General features: G+C 37.4%; 1 long non-coding RNA gene across 19 annotated transcripts in view; it reads left to right on the top strand.

The window, feature by feature from the left end:
- Nucleotides 1-10,109: 10,109 nt before the first annotated feature.
- LOC111922622 (uncharacterized) overlaps nt 10,110-24,590 on the top strand; it is a 214,207-nt gene continuing 199,726 nt past the window's right edge. For 11 of the 19 annotated variants that reach the window (XR_015284339.1, XR_015284329.1, XR_015284328.1 and 8 more), the window contains exons 1-3: nt 10,110-10,351; nt 10,685-10,722; nt 16,845-16,952. This is a non-coding gene — a long non-coding RNA (uncharacterized LOC111922622). The remainder of the gene's footprint in view (nt 10,352-10,684; nt 10,723-16,844; nt 16,953-24,590) is intronic. The other 8 variants (XR_015284337.1, XR_015284333.1, XR_015284338.1 and 5 more) reach the window with 6 other exon arrangements.

Below are 24,590 nucleotides of genomic sequence, written 5' to 3'. Positions count from 1 at the left end.
GACAATTAACTGAAGGTATTTCCCAGCATCATTCCATTCCAGTATTCCATGTGGACACTTCATTCTAGGTTGTGGTACCTGGGACAATTAGTCCCAGTCTTTCAGTGCTGAGATTTTAGGTGTTCTTTAACATTATTTAAAGCCCTCAGAATACAGGAATTTCAGGCTACCAGAAGAATGAAGCAGATATATCCAAAAATAAGAGATCTGAATAATTTCCTCTGAATCAGTTTGCTTTCTCAGGCATACCCCTTATTATTAGTTAGCAGTGTGAACTGGTGCTGGCTTTAATTATTACTTTTCAAAATCTGTTTTCATCCCACTGCATTCCTTATGCATTGTTTTTAGTAAGGTTTTTTAAGGTAAAGTAGTAAAGGAAATTACATGCAGCAAATTCTGTGGGTTTGTTACATACATGGTCTACTAAACTGTGGAGATAAACTGAAGAGGGAAAATTAAAGAAGTAAATATCCCAAGCTTGAATCACTATTATGTTGGCGTAATTTTAAGTTCCTAAAAAGCCAAGGAAGATATGATGCCATTCAAGGTATCTGGTTGGAAATTATTGTACGTTATTATGTAAGGCAAAAATTGAGATGATTCTCTAGAAGCCATCACTTCTCCTCCTTGTTTAACAGTGTACAAATATGATAGTGCAGAGGCCAGTGGGCCAATTAACAAAGAATCCACAGCTCTCCCTTGGAGGGAAAGCTCCTAGGGAAGTTCCTGCATTATTGGGGCAACAAAAGGAGTTGCCCCCAGCATACCTTGCAGCCCAGGCAAGTTTCATATACCCCATGCAAATTCTATGTACCTCATTGGTCCTTCCTCTTTGCTCCGTCCCCAAACTCTCAGTCGACTAGTCCTGATGGTTCTACATAAACTCCTGATTCCATCTGACTATCCAGAGTCTTTTGTCTCTGACTCTGTCCCTGACCTGTTTGTCAGGTCCCAGAGTTCTCCTTGTCCATGGACTGAGAATAAAGGCTCCTTGTGGAACACCACACAAGGCTCCTGTCCCTCCTTCTGTGTCACCTGGATGTCACCCGAAGAGTTGTGATCGCTCACCAGCCCTTTTCAGGGCTCAGAGCTGAGATCACTCTTGGCAGGGCAGGGAGTGCCTGTGATCCCAAGAGTGTCCTTCCAAGGATGATTCTCTGGGAAGGTTGTGGCACCTAGACCATCACCCAGGCCATGACATGATAAATCTGTGGTTTCAGTGAGCTGAGGCAGAAGACACAATTTATTTCCAACAGATGATCTAGAAGATTTCTCTGCATGATGCCCAGACTAGTTTAGAAGGCACCTTTCCAGCCATGGGAGCTCAGCAAAGCCTGCAATGATCATGGCACTCATGATGTTTCAAAAACTGCTTGCATGTTTGTTTTAGAATAGGGCTGATAGCCAGCACTGAAAACCAGATCTAATGAGCAGCTAATAGACTTTTGGAATGTCATGTATGGAAAAAAACAGATATAATTGCACCTGGCCATGCAGGGGAATGTCTTACAAATGTCTTGCTACAGAATTCTAACTTTTGGAGTGGAGGAATATTGTTCTCTAATACCAGAGTCCTTATTAGTAGTTGCAGAATTATAAATTGTAAATATCCATCTGTTTAGTCCACCGAGTAAATAACTATGAATGAAAAAAGTAGTAGAATTTTGACAAAGTTTCTTGCAAACTGCAGCATCCCTGGTTTGGCAGTACTGTGTTTATGTTATTACAGGAAAACCAGAGTGACTCCATGGAAGCCTACCAGTCACAGAGGACTTCATACCATTTCAGTAGTGACTATGTAGTGAAAAATAAAACATTGTGAATCCCAAAAATCTCTGTTGCCTTGAAGTAGAAAAGTGAACAGTAGAGGTTTGAAAGTTTTCACTTGTAAAAAGCAAGGGGATTGGGGATTAGACTTGTTTGTCATGTACTCAGGTGTTATAGTTGTAGCATTCCATAAGCTGGCTGTGGTGACTCAGAATGAAAGCATAAAATTTACTATCAGTCCCTATCCCTAATATATAACAGCCTTTTTAAAGGCATTGTTCTCACACAAATGTTGCCTCATGGTGGGTCTCCTAGTTCATTGAGACCATTTGCACAATTAGAAACAATTACAAGAATTTTCTTTTAGTTATATAAGAATACAGTTAAAAAGCCTTCCAACAGTTTATCAGGTGTGGTTGAAGAATTTTCTTTCCCTCTTAGATTTTCTGTGTATGGTAGATTAGATTGTTTTTTTTCTACATTTTCTGGTAAATAGAGTGTTAGAAGTGCCGTATTTTGTTTCCTTCCTGAAATTCCTTCCTGAAATTTACTTTGACGCTGCACTTCAAGATAGATTTTGTCAGAAAGCCCAGAGCCTTTAGGCTTGGTCCCTTGCCATGTATCAGTAACAATCAATTTTTTCTGAGGTCCCTATATCCTTTTTACCATTTGTTTTGGGGGGTTGTTTTTTGTTTTTCTTTGTTTTCTGTCCCACATTTTCTGTATATTTAATTCAACATTACAACTATAATTAATAGAACTTAAGGCACTGATGTGATACAGAAACTAGCAAATAAAAGAGAGGGAAATAAGATGGTTGTTCATGAACTTGAAGTTGGATTCTGTAAAAAAAATAAAGCAAGCTATGCTTCTGGAATGGAAGTTTTGAGCAGCACCAACCAGATATTGTAACTTCATGGGCGTGCTTTGCACAGTTTGTTTCTGAGGTGTAAGACACTGAAGAATCAGGCCCTTGGGAAATTTTGTCATCTTAGGTGGCTTTAAAAAGCAGCCTAGCTTCCCTTTGAATTATGGGCATGTCACAGGTGGGCTGGAAAGAAAGATAGGAAGGACATATCCGTTTTCTGCCATGATGGTTTACATCAGGGCTTTTAGAATGCCAAGGGTGTAAGTATAAGGCTGCTGCTCTAATTTACATTGGCTTTTAAATCTAGACTGCAGAGGGGACAAATACGGCTTCTGCCCATTTTGGCTCTAACTTCCCTGCCCTTACCAGATAATGCTTCTTTTCTTCAAAGTGTTTACTCATAGGAGTAAATTTTGTTGAGCATTTAGCATTTGATGTATAGGGTTTTGAGATTAAAAGGTGCTTTTTAAGGCAGAGACTATGTTCTTGGCCCATCTTTTGTAGCAGCCTTGCACATCCATAGCTCTGAGTAGAAATAAATACAATGTATACCACATACTGTTCCTATACTTATTTTTATATATGTACACACCCCTGCAAATATATATACATATGAGGAGGAGAGAAATACAGAGAAAATATATTAATATCTAGATATTTTCAATTGGTGGGTGGGACAAACTTCTGCACTTCGTATTTCATTTATTAAACTTTCAGTGACACTGTCTTGGAAAGCGATCATTTTGGCTTCTATTTCTTTATTTGCATTACACAGCACACCTGGTAGAAAGGATATTTAAGTAGTGAAGGACTTGCAGCATTAGTAATTAATAGGTCCCATTATGCTAACTCTCATGCAAGTTTAGGACATCTTAGATGCTAGATAAGAGATGGATAATTTGAAGTAATTTTCCTGTAATCATGCCAATCACTTCAGCAAAGTAGTTATTAAATGAAACAGTATTATGATGAATTATAGGACATCTATTGAATATCTTTTCTTATCATCTACTTATAGTGCCTGATGCTGAAAAGAGGCAAACATGTGAATGCTCCTTCCCATTAAAATATGCACACTTCTCACTGTAAATAATAGTTTGTTTAGCAAACCTTGCTTTTTTAATGAGGCCTAGAGACACATTTGTACCTCATACTCTTTGCTGCTCCGGAAGATCATCTAGTTTTACTTTTTCTTTAAAGGTAGATATTAACAAGAATTAGTCACCTCTGATGACAAGGAATTTTTCTAGTTCAAATTTGCTGAAGTGATTAAATATTATTTATCTAATTAAATGCTCAAAACAGATCATTATTGAAAGGAATAAATTTAGTGAATTTGTTGAGCAGTGTTAGCTGAAATGTAACTGCACATCATTTGACTTTTTAACATTTTATTATATCTAATAAGTCTTTCTGTGCTTAATTAAATCAACTTATTTTTTACAGCTAATTTAACATGATTTCATTTCAGTTACAGCTTTTGCATCAGATATGTAGAAAGCCAACTGTATAGTAAAACTAAGCTTCTGTTACTCAGGTGCTCTGCTGTACTTTTACCTCTCTAGCTGCTACTGACATCCAGACTATTTTATAGTGTTTTCTCATCTTTCACTGAAAAAAGGTTACTCATTTGTTAATTATAATCTATTTCAAAAACTACAGTAAAAAAAAATTATACCATATGGTCATAAAACATTTAATAATTCTGTCATATGTAACAAGCTCTGAAAATCAACTTTTTTCCTTGGCATGGGACTTTGCCTGGTATCAGAAAATGCCAAACAGGAAAGTAAGATTAATTCTGCTCATGACTGCCCCAGCAAGTTAATCTTCATATGTTTGGACAAAGATAGCAGTAGACCTTCTAGTGAGCATAAAGGTCTCATTTTTTTTTCCCAGGGTATACTATATCTACAAAGTTTTTGCATATTGTTCAAAGACTTTTGAATCTGGTTTTGTCGTTCTATTAAAAAAAAATTCATTGGCTTCATCCTTTTAAAACTTCTGAGAGATTTTGTCTTTTTTGCTGAACAGTATCCCACCGTGGGATGAGAGGTGAGAAATTCAGTCAGCCTGCCAGTGATTGCAGTTGGCTTGGATCAATGTCACTCCTTTGACTTCAGCAGGATTATGGCTGGACCACACTAACATCTATGAGATCAAAACCAGACTGAGGACATCTCTATATCAACTAAAAAAGGGGTTTTATGGTTTTGGGTCAGCCTGTTCACTGTCCAGCTGTTCCCACTGAGTTGCTTTTAGAGCCACTGTCTCTCCAAAATATAAATGTAGAGAGCAAACCTCACTAAGTGTGTGGGAGCTTTCGATAGATGATTTTCTAATCTGAATATCTATTTTTCCCTCCCAAACACCTGAATACTTTTCAGAAAAGCTTGGGAATGCTTTTAATGCTTGCCCTAAAGCAGAATGAATTTCTGCATAGTGCATAGCACCAGGTTTTAGCAGCATTATCAGTTTTAGCTTAAATAAAAATAAAACCGCCAGCAGTTTTAAGCTCCTATGTGAAGGGACAGCACAAAGATATATTTTTACCCATGTACATGTAACACATTATTATTCCTGTGGTGGTTACCAATAACAATTTCTGTATATAGAGAAAACTGCCTAACACTTGGTCTTAAATTCCCCAGAGTAACTGTTCATGATCACAAATTTGGCTAAAGGATTTTTTTCATTACCCTCAAACATTTCCTTTCACCTCCAACCTCTAGGCAGAGCCATCGCTTTCCCTTTAGAGCGGGGAACATAAAGCCATGGGGCCATCGGGGCTGGCTGTGCCTGACCCCGAGGGCCCTTCTGTCAATCACTGCCTCCCCATCCCTTGCTCTCTTTCACACCAGGCAGCTGTACCCATCGCTGTCAACCAGGTAACAACCAGCAAACAATAGAGGCCTGAATGCCTGGTCTAGACACTCTTTTAGCCACTTATTTGCTGCTCTTGGCAGCTGTTGAAGCATAAATAAGCAGTTTGTAATCAGAAAGCTGACATCATTGCAGCTCAGCTGAGAGGGGGAATTGTTGCTGTGCACTGAGCTGCTTTCCTCCCTTCCCCCCCCACCCCGGCCCCCTCCCTCCTTCATTTTGTGACAACGGATTCTGGGGTGGGGATGCAGATTTCTGCTGGGCTAAGCTGGCTTTTCTTTTTATTTCTAGACTACAATGATGTAGGTTGCAGAAAAAGGCATGTGTGAGGCAATGTACTTTGTAACTACCAAAATTGAAAAGAAAAAAAAAATCTGTCTTCAAATAAATAATGGAGTCCTGTCCTACTCCTTCAGAAAGCACTTCAAACCTCACAAATGTTTTGAATTTGAAGGATAATATTTCAATAGATTGACCATAAACTAAGAAAATTGGCACAAAATATTTCCCTGTCCTGACTGGTATTTTTACCCCTCGTTTTTTCTGGTTTTCACCCTCTAGAAGGAGAGAGGAGGTAAAAACAGTCATACCAGAAGTGAGCGAACACTTACTAACACAAAACTCTGTTTTGTGCCAGTGTGCCTCTGTTCCTGCTTTCGAAATGCCCAGCTCCGCATCTCCCATCGCTGCAAACATTTGTTGTTCAAGTACATTTCATACACTTTTAACACTTCTCTTTTTTTCTACTTTGGGGCTCGATCGTAAACAAGTTCACTGGGCAAATTTGACACAATATTTGAAACTCAAGCTGGGTTCCTTGGGAAGGATTGGTGGGGTGAGACACGTGGCAGCACTGCTGCTCCCTGACTGGGGGAAGACGACAGCATACCCAGTGCAAATATTTGCACATGCAAATTTAGAATTCGTTTTCCACAAACACTTGCACGTATGACTTTCAAATTAGCTTTCTGAAAGCATTCATGCTGCTAAGAAACTCTAGTTCAAATATTCATATAAAGTGAACATAAAGGGGCCACAGGTTTTGGTGATTTCTTTTTTTAAATTATTTTTTTTAAGAAAACAACCACCAAGTGAATATTCATTCCAAAGTCTTTGCAATGTTTGCCCAGTTCTGTTGTTTTTTGACCATGCTCCTTCAATATTGAGAACTGATACGTGTTCATGTGGTACCAAACAACATTGGTAAATTATGCTGCCTCAAACATATAGTTAAAAAATAAACTTTATACTCTACAGCACATTTAGTGCTCCTTATTGATAGGGAAGTGAAGCAGAGTGTGTAACCTTTACAATATGTAATCCATACCAAGTCCCAAAGGTTTTCCCTGAGTTTCATTTGGTCTGTCCTGGTGTGACTGTGGCAATAATGGGAAAGAGGCAAAGGGTTTTCTGAAGGGCTTTCTCCCCTCTCTGTTGATTGTTTATCTGTCTGCGTGCTCTTCATGTGTGCCATCAGTAAGGAAGTTTCTTATTCTTTCTTATTCTTTCTTATTCTTGTGGAGCAGAGCTCACATTCCACCAGTGATGTGTCAGTCTGATCTGACTGCCTATTGGTACATGGAGTCAGAATGAATGCCAGTGTCCATGGGGCTCACTAACTATCTGAAAGATCTTCAGGTAGCTCTGTCTGTCTCTGGTTTCAACAAGAAAGAAGGCCAGATCAACAAAAATATTGACTTTGTATCTCCCAAAGGCTTTCTAGTATTAGTTTGCTCTAAGTAGCTCATGATTTAGAGTACAAAGGCATTTCCAGAATGCATGTTTAACAAAATGACATAGCAGATAATTGAAATTTATTTGCAATTTTCAAACTACAATAAACACAATTCTCCTTTTCTTTCATTAATAATCGCACGGCTAATGCATAACAATCCCTCTGCAGCTTTTACAAGCAAACTTGAGCTGCTGTGTTGTAATAGCTGGAAAAGTTAATGTAGCTTGAACAAGGTTCCTAATTGTCCCTGTCTCTGTCATATTTGTCTACTTGAATGGTCCTAAATACCACAGCGATTAATTACTACAGAGCAGGTATTACAAGATGTTATCATCCTTCCCCAACTGTCTGGGTGAATGGAGAGAGGCAGTAGATTGTTGCAGTGTTTCATCTTTGCACTTCCTGTAAGGCACTTTAACCAGAAGATTTAATGTGTCAAAGTTAACTGCGTTCTCGCACAGATATTCACATTCTAATTAAAGATTAAGAACGTAGTACATTACACTGTGATTTGTCATACATGGCTTGTTAAATAGGAAACCTACCGGGATTCCCTAACATTTTATAAACATTATTCAGGGCTTTTAATGTGGGCAAAGGAAAAGATTATTCAGCTGCTCTGCAGAGTAGGAGGCAGGTCATTTTTCCCTCACTCCTCCATCCTGCCCAAGCTTCCCCTTTTCCAGATAAATAAATAAGAAAACTCAGGTGGTTTTCAAACTGGAATTGTGCTGAGATCTCTTTAAACTATTTATCTTCCCAGTGTGCATGTGTGCACATGGAGATATATATATATATATATATATATATATATGTATATGGGTGGGGGAGAGAGAGAGAGAGAAAGATAATATATATATCTTAATTATTTTTTGGCGTTTTTCAACTTTTGCTGTCAGCTATGTAAACTGAGGTAGGAAGTCTTTGTTTGAATTACAGTGGCAAAGGAAGGAAGAAAGATGAAACAGTTTTTCAATATGCAGAATGTGCTTTCAGATTATTCTAGCAATGCTGAGCAGCGTACCACTTCCAGTATTAGTAGCAGAGGACTGGTTCACATTCTTTGATTGCCTGAGGAATAAATTAATGAGGTTACTAGAGACATTGAACATTTGCATATTCACGGATGCTTATTAGGTATAAAGTGAATGCCAGGTGCATTGAATTTTGGGAATACTAGCTATGTATTTGGTCTTCTATTTTTAAAGCAATCACATCTTGCTTTTTCCCTAAAGTGGGAAGTTCTGTGAAGGGAAAAAAAAAGCATTTATAAAAATAATAACACTCCAAAAAAAATTAAATTAATTCCATACAGATGAAGCTTAGCTGTAAGATATGCATCAGAATAAATAAGATACAGCATGAGGCTAGGGACTATCTGAATATCTTGTTTGGAACAACAGTTAGGATGATTACAAATATAAAAACAGTTGTTCCAAGACATAAGGAGAACAAATGTTATATTTTTCACTGTGCTCCTTATGGATTTCTAGCTTTAAATAGCAATAGGAGAACTCATTATGAAGTTACCTTCCATGATGTTCAATGCTTAATTTTTAAAACATCAATATTTTCGCACATTTTGTTCCAGCAAGTCTCAAACTCAGGCTGCAAAGCACTGGAGATAGAATTACAAAATTTGCTCGACTGTTTCTCCAAGGAGTATCTGCACATGGTTGCATTGTTGTCAGTGACTTCCGTCATCGCAGTGTGAAAGCACATTGTGTGAATGATTTGCACTGTATCTCATTATTGCTGCAAGTTTTTATCTATATTGTTTATTTGGGATCTTGCATTTTTGCATTCTGAAAGATTTTATGGTATTTGGGTTTGGGGGGGCTTTTTCCATCCCATTCTTTAGCTGCCTATATGTATATAGAACACAGCGTTAGCACTGCTTGTCCCAGCAGAGAAATATCTGTCAATTGAAAACATGTATTGTTTGTGCTGCCTTTTGCTTGTCTTTTGCAGTGTAAGCATCAAGCCTGTACATGTGCACAGACTACAGGCTTACATGCCCTGCACACAGATAAATGCAAACACGCATTCCCACACAGATGTGCACTTAGAAAATTATTGGTATCACCTACTTCCAACTAGCTGGTGTAGCAAAATCAAGCAGTGATAAGTGTTTTCTATGGATAATAATATGTATCTACAAACAGGCTCCCTTCTGCCCCCTTGTTTCACAGAATACTGTGCTCAACTTCCCTTTCCTGGATGTTGCACTGTGCTGATCACTGCCCTGCCTCTGCAAATCCTATTTGAAAAATCTCATTTGCAGCATAACTGACAACAAAGGCATTACACGGTGTATGCCCTGCATTTTCTGCAGACTATTCCTTGCCTTTGTAAGTTATTTCTAACTTCTAATGAAAATACTGTGTGATCAGTTGATGATCTTTTTTATTTATTAATAGTCTGTAAAATTAAGTGTGTCTAATCAAAGAATGGTTCTTTTCTTAAAAGTGCAAGGTGGAATGCATTAGATCAGTGGTACAAAAAGCAGATGTTCTTTACTGCAGTAGGCCTTTCTTTAGGTACTCTAGGAAACAGGGACTTAAAAATTAAATTGACAAGGATTTTGAGGTGCAGCCCCTGCAAGACACAGCAATCCTCTTGAGATATACATTTTCTCTGCATTTGTTCCCAAACTGTAATTCTGTTCCATGATTAAAACAAAAAAAAATAGGATTTTTTTTTTTGATATTTCAGTCTCTCAGGGCAGCTTCTGAATAATTGCATGCAAAGTGATCTATTAGGTATTTACTGAAAATAGTATTGCAAAGCACAAATGTGCATTTCTTTTTGTTTTTCATTTTTTAAAACATCCTTTGTAGCTGCTTCACTGACGTCCAGGGGTTTTTGCCATCCACACGGCACAGATTTTTTTGATTATGTAGATTTTTTTTTTTCCTCCTCTATTGCAGTTTCATATGCAAAGCATGCATCAGCCACATCCATGCTATCTCCTAAAGCAGTCATTCTGAAACCCAATCTGGGGACAGTGCAGACTAAATAAAATTTCATTTTGATTTGGCCTCCCGCTGAGAATGGGACTGCTTTGTTTCAGCCGACAGAACCAGCAAGCCAGAAAGGTATGTCCTGTTTTGCATGGCTGATGGTGTGACTTGAGGATCACAATCAGGCCGTTCATGCTCTCAGGGCTCGGCATCTCATCCACATCCTGTACCGTCTTTCTCTTTTCCTTGCCATTTGCTTTCCTTCTGTGCCGCCTGCCGTCTACCTGCAGGGCAAAGCTATGGCAGACCCTCTCACTATTGTTTACTTTGGCATATGTTTAATAGCTGCATGGCTGTTTCAGGGTAGGGTTTGTCTATTCTCCCCCCCCTCCCCTTCCCTCCCACCCCCTTCCCCCTTCGCCTTTGTTTTTCCCTTCCCTATCCACATTCACTTTCCTTATTTTCTAGGTGTTGAATACACAAATACTGACTTAACAGAAAATTATGTAAGTACCGCTTGCAATGCTTCAGAGATTTTACTAGGAGATCTGTAATGCAGAATTTTATTGTGAATCTGAGGAAACATTTAACAGCTCTGAAGGACTTCAATTTTCATAGCCCTTTAGAGATGTTTAGGCAGAAAAGCCGTCACTCGTTACAGTTAGTAGAAAAAAAAAAAAATAAAAACACTCTTAGGAAGGGGTCTGGCTCCTTTACCATCTTCACATGCCTTGCAGTTACATCTGCAGCGTTTGGCATGGGGAATATCACTAAATATTTCTTTCTCTAAATATTAGTATTTATTTTACAGCCAGTTTGCATTACAAGAGAGAATGTACAGCACTTTCCTTGCTGCTGCTACCCCTCATACAGAGGAGGTGTTGGCATTGGGGAACGACCTCTGTTTTAGCCTCTGGACCATCTTTTGGACAAGGCACCAGGACTTCTGAAAGACTCTTTATGATACAAACTTACTCCTCAAAAGTGAATTTCTCTGATAAAGCTGTGCAATATCCTGTCTGTGATTATTTTTTTCGGGGGGGGGGGGGGGGAAGTTTTTTATATGAAATAAAATTAGCATTAAATTTACCTCAAAGGGAAAATTTTAATTTTGCTTACTATTTTGATATGGATAATGTCATGTTTTCTTAGTAAGGTAGACTACAATTATAGCTCCAAATAAAAATTCAACCCTTAACAAAAAAAAAATTAAAAGTAGCATGTTTTATAGAGCACTGACATCATATACACATTTATATCTTCATGGTGATTTACAAACACAAAATTTTGATTTTTGTGTGCAACATGCCTTTGTGGTATATGATATTAGTAACAGCAAGTTATTCAGCAAAGTCTTAAGGAATGTAGGTGGTCAATTACAACACTCTCTGCTCATCTTAGCAAGTTTTGTTCCCAGCTTTTATATTTTACTTCAACTCTACATCTTTCATCAGTTTCTGAATCCCCAAAATGACCAGGGATGCAGACCCTTGGCAAAACCACACAGATCCTTGCACGGCAGAGTTCTGTGACTAGAAAATTTTCTTTCTTCCTAGCTTCTTTAAGAAAATAAAAAAAAAAAAGTAAACAAAAAAAAAAAAAAAAGTGGGTTGGAGAATGAAGGCAGATCCAAACAAAGTTTGGAGGAAAAGAGGTAAAAATAAGATAACTCATTGGCCTCTGTGTAAGGGAGAGTAGGCCAAATTTGAGTGTCAGCTATATACATTCACGTTGAAAAACTGCTACAGGATTTCTTGTACCTGGCAGGATCCAACCCTGCATACTTTGTTATTCAGAGACATTAACAGAGTCAAATGGAGTTTAGGAACAACTTAAGGAAGCTGTCTGTAGTGATGTCACATTTTCTTTAAAAAATTTGAGGCTGTAAAGAAACTACAAAGTGGCTAAATGTATAAGAAACAAGACCTACAGTTTTTTGAAAGGATACAGTGGGGAAAATGATCAGTTCTGTGGGTTTTCACTCAGTATCTCTAACCCTCCTGCCTCACCCCTCAGGTATGATTGGGAAGTTTTCCAAGTTACCACCTCTGCATTTTAATCAGAGTTTAAAAAAATTAGTTCCAACTTTACCATCATTTCCTTCTAACAAAGAAATACAAGTTTTAAGAGAAGTTAAATTCAGTATTTTATGACAAAATATCCCAGTTCATTTATGTCAGAACTCACAGTCCTGGTAAGATTTTTGTTGCACAGAGTATTTTACATTATGTCAATAGCTGAATTGAAATTAAAACTAGATAAAATAAACATTTACATGTGTACGAGTTGTAAATATATGACATTTTTATGTAAAATACTCAAGGAAATTAACAGAAGTATTGTTTCTTAATTTGTGGGGATGTACTATTTTTAAATGAGTGATATTCATTATGGTAAAGTAAAATAATCTTAACACCTTAATGTGCTTACTGTTCTGGATAGCTTTTTTATTAATTTTCTAACTGTTGTATTTAACCAGGAATTAATGAAAACTTTATTCTGGTGCTCTTAGGAAATCAGAGCTCCTTTTTTAGGTTCGTTTATTAGAGCTATATCTTGCAGTCATATTATGGATAAGTAAAAGAGGTGAGTGGGTTATGCAAGTTAGTTTTGCATTTATCACTTCCACAGAAAGAAAACTGTAAAAATATTAGCATAAAGTCCAGAAACAAAGACTTCATTCTTTGATAGACATATAGGGTTGCTGTCAGTGGACTTCTTTAGAGCTCTTTCTTATATAACCTAACTATAATTCACTATATTGAAAGAAAACAGAACAAATCAAAACCCAAAAAACAATGAACCAAAACCAATAAACCAAAGCCAACCAAACCAAAAAAACCAAGTACTTGGGCATGTAATAGATTTACTTATATGTATATTTTTTTAATGCAAAGGACTTATTAATTCTAAGTGTTTTTTTTCATTTTCCTCTCACTTTTTTTTGCTTTACCTGAAACAGGTGACATGACTGAGATAAGTCATATGCATGCCCAGAAGTTTTTGGAGAAAACAGATCATCTTAAACAGAGAATTTATAACAAACAGGAAATTGGATAAACACCCAGGAGACGAGTTTTTTCCTTTGTATAACACATATACATGTATGTAAATTGGTTCCATGAGGCTAGCGTGTATACATATAGATAGATAAGTATGCATGTGTAAATTAATTTGTACAAATCCAGAGAATGAAAGAGAGGGATGGAGGACACTGTCACCAAAGTTCCACCAATGTCACATGGGCAAGTATCTCCAGCCTATCTGAATTTCTCGGAAAGTTCACAGCTGATCATCTCAGGAAGTTCTCCTGGAACAAATTCATGCTTGTCCGATGTTAGCATCTGCTTAAAAACTTGCTGAGGTCAATAGGATCCCACACATGAACATCTGACTGCAAGATCAGGGACTAAAGTTTTGGTAGTAGCCCTTTGGCCAAGACAAAACTAACAAACTTGGGGAAAAAGGTGGCAGAATTCTGTCATGACACTGGACTTGGAACTTGTCATCAGAATTAATGGACAACTCATTCTCATTCAACTCAAAATCCTTGAACTGACGTTCTTGCTTTATATACCTGATTTGACCAATACCAATAAAAAAGGTCTAAAAAACTGAGAGAAGATACTATAATATTGCATATCAAAGGGCAATTGACTAGCAGCAGATACTATAAAATTATATATCAAAGAAAAGCAGTAATATCTGCCAGCAAGTATGAGGATAGGAACCCCTTGTGTTCACAGTCCTACAGGGTTAAGAAGCAGAATTGCTTTACTTTTGGATATTTTTACCCAATCTCCTTAGATACAATAAAAGCAAAACTCAAAGTTAGATTTTTTTTTTTTAAAAAAAAGAGAAAAGTTAGGCTTACTGATGAAGTTCACTGAAGTAACAGAATGTTTAAAAAATTAATGCCGTTGCTTAGCCCTCCATTTGATAATGTTTCAGACTTCCAGAAAGTTGCATTTCTTGTTCACAAAAAAGCAAAGCAGGGGCTTTCTTAGCTTTAATGATGCTCTACTATAAGAGGGTATTCTTCCTATAATTATTGTTTTAAATAAAAATTTAATAAAACAATCTAAGTAGCTGATCAAATGTCTGAGTGTAAACTGAAAATGAGTTTTGGACCAAAGCTAAAAAAACAGAGACAACAAGCTGGCATTAACTTTGTTTAGGAGTAGAGGCAAAAAGAAAGCTTAGCCCAGCAGCCACTGAGAAATCTAATATTTCCTGAGTGAGGAAAGAAGGAAGTTTGGAAACTGTAGGAAAAAATGGACCAGAAAATCATGTTATTTGTAACCTATACACACCATTGGGATTTCTACCACTGAGATGACCTTCTCAGAAAAAAGCTATACCCAGGGAAACAGCTTCTAAGAAGGACATTTTGACAGATATTCAAAGAACAGAAGTCCTGGCAATGCACATCTTGAAAGATTTTCTAAACAAAAATGCATAATGGCCTCTCAAGCAACCAGGAATATAAATGTGTCAAAATGCTATCGATAATATAAAAAATAAAATAGAAGACATGTTTTAGTCAGCTATTTATCAGTCTTTTCTTATAAAAGGTTGAAATAATATTTTTTTTCTCCAAAATAAGGGTTAGATGGAAGAAATTACTAGTGAATGTCTAATGGATGTTATATAGACCAGAAATGGATTACAAATTAATAGAAGCATTCTCTCCTTCATTAAGTGTTCTTTACCCGATGGGGGTGGAGAAGGTTAGGTTATAGCAGCATTATGTCCTCACAATAAAAATACATTTAATCTCCTAGTGTTTACTGCAACTGGTAATTCATTGTATATAATTTTCTTTATTTTTGAAACCCTTTCCATCTACCAGCTGTCTGACAAAAACAAGCATAAAACATTCTGAAAATAAACTTTTGAAATTATTTGCATTCAATGGGAAAATTCCACTACTAAAAGAGTATTCATTAAATGTTTCTAGTGATGGACAAATCTCAGAAGATGCAAACAATTGTTTCAAACAAGTGTAACAATACCAATGTTTGTCTACAGTGTTTCAAAAAAATGCCTCTGTCCTCATTTTATCTAGGAACCTCCAAAAAAAATCAGAATTTTAGTTGCTTGTTAATGATGCCTAGTTTTACTTCTGTCTGCTCCTGAGGTTCCTTTACTTTATCATGCAGAGCAATATTTCCTCATGGGTGACAGACTACATTTCAGAGGAAATTCATTCCTTTTCCAATACATGTTTCTTCAGAAGTAACCCACAAAATCTTGATGCAGAAAGCAGCTACAGGAGCTACTAAGAAACATTTTAATCCGTAGGTTTTTTTGGTTGGTTGGTTGGTTGGTTGGTTGGTTGGTTTTTTTACTTCTCTCTCCCTTAAATAAAAACTTGCCTAGGTATGTGTAGTGATCTTACTTCTGTGTAGGTAATAAAAAGTGCACCTTAAAATGGGAACAAGAGAGGTAATGCCATAGGAATATTTACAGAATTCTTACAACCTCTCCTTATTTTCAAATGGGAAATCCAAAGTAAACCAACCGCCACAACAAAACAAAAGAAAAAAATATAGCCCCACAACTCCTCCAAAGGATATGGCTAAATAAGATCTAGCACTACCTCAATTCTTTTGGCCATATGGTAAATTATAAATAGATTTTCATCTAATGGAACTGAAAACTTGGAGCTATTTTTAGTGGTTTTGGGGAGAGAAAAGGGATCTGATTTTTTGTGATTCTTCCCTCCCTCTCTCTTTTTTTAAGACATTCAGTTAAGGTCCAAATTTGTACTTTAGGGAGGTAAGACAAAAAGACTAAAAGCTTTTTTAGTAGGATCAGCTAAAATGGCAAAATAGATCTGGGTGGTAGCAGGTTAACAATGATAAGTCACCTTAGGTCCCTAAAAATAGAAGTGAAAGAAGTACATCTGTAGTGAAGAGCAAGGGGGCCAGAACAAAATTCTAAAGATCCCCATAATTAACTGGCAGAGGGTCATATGAACACTTATTAAAATGCAACGAAGCACAACGGGGTGTCTCAAAGATGGAGTTTCAATCTCAGCTGTGAATTTCTTGGTTTTCTCAGTCCTAGCTAGGCCTGCCATGTTATTTTAATAAGTACTTTTCTCTACATAATACCTTTGAGAATTTGAGAATGTTTATATTACAGGGTTAAGAGGGAAGTTCATAGACAATTCAGGGGACAAGCCTTCTTAGAAATTATAGGAAGAATGGTATTACGATGATATTTTAAGATATATCTGTATCTGATACTGGAATGCTGTGAGATCAATGCATCCATTTACCTTCCAGTTTCAAAGGCAACAGTAAGTTGTCAGTAAAAAATAGTCTTTCCCAGTGCAATATCCCCACCTTACCCTAATTCTGCTAAATACTATACATTGTCAAATCCTCCTTTTACAACATTAATACAATGTTCTTTAGCTTCCCCTCTCAAATAATTACAATGAGAAAAAATATATGTCCAGGCAGTAAATGTAGATCACTTATCTTGAAAAAATGGATTGTATGACTTTCTTGGCCAGAAATATTGCTTTTTACCACAAAACATATCTGTGTTTTAAACCACAAAGTCCATCTAATTTCACCTGCTTTAACACCATTCTAATTTGTCTGATCTCTTTTAGGTTTGGATTAAAAAGTGTTGCTGGACTTGGTTGATTAAAAATAACTGAAGTCAGAGAGAATTGTGGGAACCTCTGAGGCACAGGGGATCTGAAGGGGGCAGGACAAAGGTAGGACAGGAGTAGGTTGAATACTTCCTCACTTTTAAAAGCAAAGGGAAAATTGCACTTCATTTCCTAACATTCAGACATGTTGTATGCTATGCATTTGATATATTGGCTATTGAAAGTTTTTGGATGGAGTACAGCCCAGGGTACATTCTTACATCATGATTTACAGGTGTTTTCTCATATCATAATATGTTGGCAAAACTGGAGAATATTATGAGTAGCTGATCTGGCTGAAGTCCACAGATACACTGTTTCATGGCAGTGTAATTCTGTTAGTGTATTTAAGATCAGCAGGGTTTTCTTTATCCCAGGAGTACTTTGAAGTGCAGTACTGTTTATCTGCTCATATGTAGGAGGGGTTTTTTGGTTTCTTTTTCTTTTTTACTTTAGTAAGATTATGGCATCTTGGATTCTGTAATTCCTTCAAATATTATTTTAAGTTTTCTTTACATATGTGCATACCCCCACACACATATTTACCACTTGGAGGACAAGTTGGATAAAGCAGAAGTGTAATATCACACCTCCGCTCTCCCAAATGAAGGACTGGCCGTCAGTGGATACCCAAAGTGCTATTTACTCCCTGGAACACAAAGAACAAAATGCTCTATAGGCAACTGTCAATAATCTGGCCTCATATCCTCATTGCTGGGTGACTCCTAGTTCTCTTGCAGTCATGACTCAAGCAGCAGTATTTGTGGTACGCTGACAAACAGGATCCTAATCTTCCAAAACCCTGCCCTCCCTAGCCATTTATGTTAAAAGGCATTCAAGTAAACCCTGCCCCCAAATGTGTAACCACAGCCCACGATGAATGCAGTGTGCATTTTTCTAGTGGGAAAAGCAGGGGCTGTAGGTTGTCTGAAATGGACTGGTATTTGCTTCAGTGAAGGAGGAAGTGAACTAGGAGAATAGGAGGAAATGAGAAAAACAGTCATGAGAAGGGTCCCAAAACAAAGCAGAGACAACAATCCTTGGGAGCTAGAATTGATTATGTGTGTTAAAATAAAAGAAATCTAATGAAGGGTAAGTTTTGTTCCAGCTTCTCATATGATTAAGGGGACAGAATTTTGTGCAATTTTTCTACCAGGTTTGCATCAAAGGTTTTACTTTGATGGCACTTGTTTTGGCCACTCTTCAAAGGCTGGGAATGTCAGTATTTGAGGATCTCCTTGAAACAGAGATTCACAAACACCTGTCTGAAATTCTCTGTATCAGCTGTGCATTTTCTGATCAAAAGAGTGATCTCCTCACTCCTCACTTTTCCTCTCCTTCCTCCTCCTTCTCATCTTTGCTTCAGGTTATCTAAGAAGGGTTCAATTAAAGAAGCAAGAGGAAAGCGACAAGGCCTTGTGTGGTTCTGCTAAGAACCACAAGAACCACAGGTGTGGTTACAGCATGGGGCTCATGAAACCAAGATTTCTTACTTCACATGGATCTCCAAGTTTCTTCACTTACTCTCCAAGTTTCTAAAAGTATATTAGAAACCAAGATGCTCTTCAGGTGGTTCCTGAAATTAGTATTATAATAAAGGCACTTTCCTGAGTCAAGATTCTGGAAAGTCTGTCAATTTTGTTTGCAGCCCTAGAATAGGACAATCTTACCTAATTTCCTTGAGTAGAGATGCAGATTTCCTCCAATATCTTCACAGTTTCCCCTGACTCTCTGGTTGTATTCTACCTTCCAGTGAGACAGCAGAATATCCCTCATACTGCTTTCATCAAAAAGCTCATTATCTCCTAATCCTCTGCTGGTCCTCACCAGTATCTCAACTCTAGATATATTTATAGATGTTGATTTTCACTGATCCCAACCTATTCTTTTTGCCTAGGTTTTCTCTCCACAGTGCCCAAAGCTGCCTTTGATAGCATGTTCTGTGAAAAGCCATTATGCATTTAAAAAATCTGAATCAATAGCCCTGCAAAAAGACTGATATGTTTTTCCTGTTCTAAGCAAAACTCATGGACACTAATAATTTGCTTAGTATTTCAAGGCATTCACAATTCATAAAGACAGAGCAATGAGTTACCACTCAGAAATCCTGGATAAACAGCCACTTGCTATGCACAGGCTACCTGTATTATACCATGATCTGTAGATGCAGTGGTCCTAGACAAACTTGTTACATCACACATAGACCACATACCCTCACAACCATGGTAGCCTGACTCCTTTGATCTCCCAGGAAAATCACAATATTCCTGGGAGAAATATGTAAATCTTAGTTTAAACTCTTCCTCCAGCCCAGGCTTATTCATGGAAAAAGAAAAACTATAACACGAGCCATGCCATGTGGCAGGTGCAGGGCATTAAAGATAAGTAGAAGCTTTGACTGAGTACAAGTCTTCCATAAGGTATGCTTTCCCTGCAAAATTCCTTTCTCTTGGCTGATTTCCAGCCCCATAATCTCCGCTTCAATCTGCAGAAGAATTCAAAGCCCTATTTGTCTTCCAAGCTAGAGAGAAGACCTCAGTGCAAACTCTCAATAACTGGTCTGTCATAGCACAACAGAACCCCTCCTCTGAGATTTCAGGTTCCTTCCTGTCCTCCTGGAGCACAAATTCACCACCATCCCATCTATTCAGTCTGCACCAAGCTACTTCCTAGCAGATGCTTGTAAGTAGAAGGAGAACAATCCTGGGAAGGTCATCCTGCAGGCTTGGCTACTCCACAGAAGGAAATTTCCAGGGAGAATTAATTTCCTGGTCCTTTTCCTGTCAGTCAAACAGGATTCCCTCAGCAACAGGAAGCCTTCCCACACTGAAATGAGGGTGAATATTTTTGGAAGGTCCATTAACCTTGCTTTTCATTAATGTCTTCCACACATTAAGTGGCTGGTCTCTTTAGCTCTCACACAAACAAACCATTTCTCACTATCTGTACATATTATACACAACTTAGAAACACAGGAAACAGGACTCTACATCAGTTAGCCCATGTTAATACCTGGACCTTGAATGTGTCCGAAAGATATCTGCATCACTTGTTCTTGAAATCTCCCAGAGGTGGAGATCCCACAGTCTCCTCAGCTGAGGTGAGTGTTCTTTCTTAGTGCTTAACTTTCCTTGCAATTACAATTTTTTTCCTAATGTTTAACCCAAATCCCTCTTGCTGTGACTCAAAGCTATTATTTCTTGTCCTATCCACATTGGGCTTGTCATACAGATTATTCACTTTCTCTTACATATCTCTCAGCTGCTATCATTTCTCTCTCATTCTTCTTTACTTTCAGATAGAATAACTACAATGCCCTCACTCTTCATTCAGAGGTCTTGCCTTCTGGTCATTCTCATTCTCTTCTGACATCTGCTCTCCAAATAGTTCACATCTGTTTTTAAGGACAGTAGTCAAAAGTAGACAGTACATCACTGGAAATGTCACTGGTTACAAGCAGAGCTCAGATTGTGGTTATGTTCTTTCTTCCTTGAGAAAAAAGTCTTTTATTTGGTTTAATCCACAGTTCATCTGCTCTTCTGGCTGTGGAGGGTTGCTACCTAACAGCAGTTGGATTTTTAAGCCACTCTTTGGACAGTTAAGGAATGGCTTTTTAACATTTTTAACATTTTAAATGCTCTTCAAGCAGTTCTTGCAGGATTTTATAATTATTAACATTTGCAATACAACTGTAAGGAAGAGAAATATTATTGTTGCCATTTTTTCCAACAAAGAGGTTGCAGATCTTTAAAATGTGCTTACAAATATATATATATATATATATATATAATATATATCTTTTTTTCTTGTGTCTTTTGAGAAGAAAAAGCATTGCTGGATTCTTCTGCATAGGATTCTGCAGTGCATTTGAATTCTTCATCCACAAAATATGATTATTCAATGAGTGTTTTCATAGTGCAGATTTCCAAACCAAGTCTCTCTTCTTAAGTGCTCTCAAAGGTGCTTAACTATAAGCTCAAATGATTAATATTTTGTTCATTTCTGCATTTTCAATTTAAGTACCTAAGTTTTGGTCTTTCACGTGCTCCAGAGCACTTTGCCAAATTATTTTATCCCTCTTGGGACCGTTGGTCAAGGAGAAAGACAGAATGACAGCTGGAGAAGATAGGACCAGAAAAGAACCTGAGGGAGAGGCTTGAACACCGAGCAGAGATAAACAGAATCATCCGTCTTTAGGTCCTGCGAGATGCAGAAGATGGTTTTTTTCCCACATTTTTCTTAGTTTACAGTATCACTCTAATGTCAGCAAACACCTGAAACCCACTTCTGTCTTACTTCCCTCTCGTGGCTGATCCACCAAAAAAGGTTGGTAATCTGCTATTGCAATTAGGTTTTCAACAGCTCAAATGAAACAGGTCTTCATTCTACAGCAGAGGTTTCCAGCTTCAAAAGGACGTATGTACAAATTAGAATGGTTCTGTCTAACCTCATTCATGCCATGACTAATTTCTTTTTCCTTTTCTTTTTAATCTTAATTTATGTGTTCAATGCATCATGTGGACAGATATGCATTGTAAAATGTGCTGTGACATCAGTTTCCAGCACTGCTAGGTTTTTTGCACATGGTGCAATCTGGTGCTTTAGTAGCATGTTCTCATGTGACATAAATTGAAATCACAGTGGGTCACAATGCAATACAACAGGTGCATCAAAATGTTTCAAATGGTTTGGGATTTTTTGTTGGTTTGTTTTTTTTTTAATCAGGTCAGAATCAAGAGCAATGGCAGCCATTAAATTAGTTCTGCGTAGCAGCTGGAAACAGAGGATCAGGGAGAGGATGTTTTTTGCTGTTTGCAATGAGGGTGCAAATGCAGTTGTGCAGTGTAAACCACATAATTTTTTTCTTTCATGTGCTGTGATAAAAGTAGTTTTCTTACCAGTATAGCATGTTTCATTAATACAATGTTTAAATAATTAAATACAGCAACTCTGGAGGCGATGGCTAAGATAAAAGTTTGTAGGCAACCCATTATTGTGATCAGACAGTACTTCTTAAAACCCATGGAGATACAATTTAGTAATTTAACTTCTGAAGTGAGTTGTTTAATAAACTACTACATTTTAATATGGTTTTGTTCTTGTCAAAGGGAATGATTCATTTCCCCTCTGTCAATTGTTCCAGCTGAAGTTATTAGTGGTTCCAGGGTTGAGGGGGTGCTGGGTTCCTGTTGGAATATCACTACTGTGCTGTTCTCTTTCTCTAGACATTACCATTGGAACATTATATGAGTGATCTTCAGTGGTTATAATTATTTCGTAGGCAAAGCAACTGTGATCATTTGTGTCTTCAATATTGATATATTTCATTAAGTTTAATTCTGTTGGCAGAGAGTAAGATACTGGTTAAAGGGAAAATATAATTAGTTGTATTAGGATTAAATGTATATTAGTATAGTGTAATAATGGATGTCCCAGAAAGAAACCTGGCAAAACAATTAAATAGAGGGAATATAGCAGTAGATAAACTAAACAATACCTCTGCTGCTATCTGAGTTTTTCATAGTTTTAACAACCTTTGTTTGCTCCAGTTTCAGTATGATCCTCTTGTTCATTTTCCTTTATTAAAAAACAAAAAGCTTTTGTAAGAAATGTACTCTTATGAAAAATGAAGGATGTGTTTCTAATAATTTGTCTGTCCCTTCCTATGAAGATTTTAGTTATGTAATGTTGGGGTGTAGGTTTAGTGTTGTCTGCTGGGTTCCTTCTGCAAGTTGCTGCCAACTGATGGAAGAGGGTCAGAGACAGACTTGGTAATCAGTTGGATCATTTCCCATATGCCCATCCATTACTGATAGCAATCAAGGGTGGCGAACACTTCCATGCAACTTGTGCACAGAACAGCCCAGGGAGCAAAGAGTGGGACAGCAGGACCTGCTGTGTGCCTTGTGCTGATCACTGAGACTCACCTGCTGTGGAGACTGTTGCAGTGTGGGGTGACAGGTCTGTGAAGATTAGGGAGCAAGGGCCTCTTCTCAAGAATTTGCTTAACGCTAACCTTGGTGACACTTGGGATTATTTGTGGCCAAGTCCTCTACCATAGCACTTACAGTTCTGAGATAAAAATCACGCACCAGGGTCCCCACTGCCTCTCCAGCTGAGATGGAAATTGGCATTATTTGAAATTCAAGGAGTTTTTACTGTACACAGGAATAATCCAAATGTGGAACGGGATTTGTTATTAACTGTAAATCCCCTTTCCCTTAGGAAAACCAGAGTAAATGCAGGAAATAAGCTCCCATTTATATACCATAGAGACAATGCTTCATTGTCACTTATATTCTAAAGTCACAAGTGAAAAGTAAATGGAAAGTGGGAGCAAATATCAAGGTGTCAGTGGCCTTGATCCTTCCACAGTGCAGTCAATAGAAATTTTGTAGCTTACTTGTAACCAATGAGAAATGGCTTACATATAGAGGATATTTGATGATTTATTCTTTGGAACATGTGTTAGTCTGTACCCAAATCAAAAAGGAGAGGGGAAGATATCACCTCTTTTTTTTAATATTAGCTCTACAAATTTCATATTTATTTACTCTTTACATTGCAGTATTTTAATAAACTTTTAAATATTTCTTCAAACACACAAGTAGGAACCTATGTTAAAGTCCAAGAGTGCATTTCCAGAATGCCTGAAGGATATTGTTACTAGGTTACTTATGAGGCAAGCAAGATTTTAAGAAGGAGCTACAAACAGGATACTACAGAAATTTTGCTCAGTCCAGCTTAACTCCATTATCATTAAGCTTTCCCTGACCCAGGAATATTCCCAGAAACATTATTATTCTCCCACAGATATGTGCAAAGTCTCAGACAAATAATAACTTTCCTTTTTTGAATTTATTTCTTCTTTTAAAATGTTATGTAGGACTGCATGTGCCATAGCCTGCCTGGGGTCCCACATGGCCAAAGCCATCCTGCTTCTCTCTGTATCCTGACACAGAATTTATTGCAGATATAGTGTACCTTTTCAAACCCACATAGCTGTCCTGGTCTCTAAAAGTGGCCCTTAACATTCCCCATTCCACTTTTATATCACTTGTATTCCAATTAATTTCCCTTTTTTTTGACAGTCCCATAGTTTCAGCCTTACAGGAGACCACAGGCAGAAAGCACTTCTGTACAATTTTGTCTTCAGTCAAAGGGGCATCTTTTCTGTAAGAATCTGCATGAGTTACTGAACAACCCCCTTCCCACAGTGATAATTTTTTTTCTCTTTTTTGGACACTATCTCAAACCCTCTGACCCAGATAGATGTTTTCTTCCAACACCTAAATTGCATGCACTGGGCTCGTACTGAGTAAATCACACTGAGCATTTGTGTCCTAGTAATATTTGTCAATACCATTGTTATCTTGTTTGGCATGATTTTATCTTGCTTCTTGCTCCTGTGACTTTGCAGAACTGTGGGCATGCAACCTGTGGCATGCTACAAAGAGTAAAAACCTATATTTATTTTAATATTATTATCTCTATTAGCCTTTACTTTCTTGTATGCCCTATGTGTTCTAAAAAATGTTTTTTGCAGAAGGGAATGTAGGTGCATGGAAAAGCTAGTTTGCTATCAGTATGATAGTTAGTGTGAGTGTCTGCCAAATTACATCTCCCTTTTTTCTAAACTAACTTTGGATGTATACATATAAATTTTAACTCCTATACCTTGCATTTGTAACACAAGAGGTATTT

This window comes from Cyanistes caeruleus, chromosome 3, assembly GCF_971803275.1.
Source record: "Cyanistes caeruleus chromosome 3, bCyaCae1.hap1.1, whole genome shotgun sequence".
Taxonomy (NCBI): Eukaryota; Metazoa; Chordata; class Aves; order Passeriformes; family Paridae; genus Cyanistes; species Cyanistes caeruleus.
Note: the sequence above shows the minus strand (reverse complement) of the source record. Positions and strands in the feature narration are given on the sequence as shown.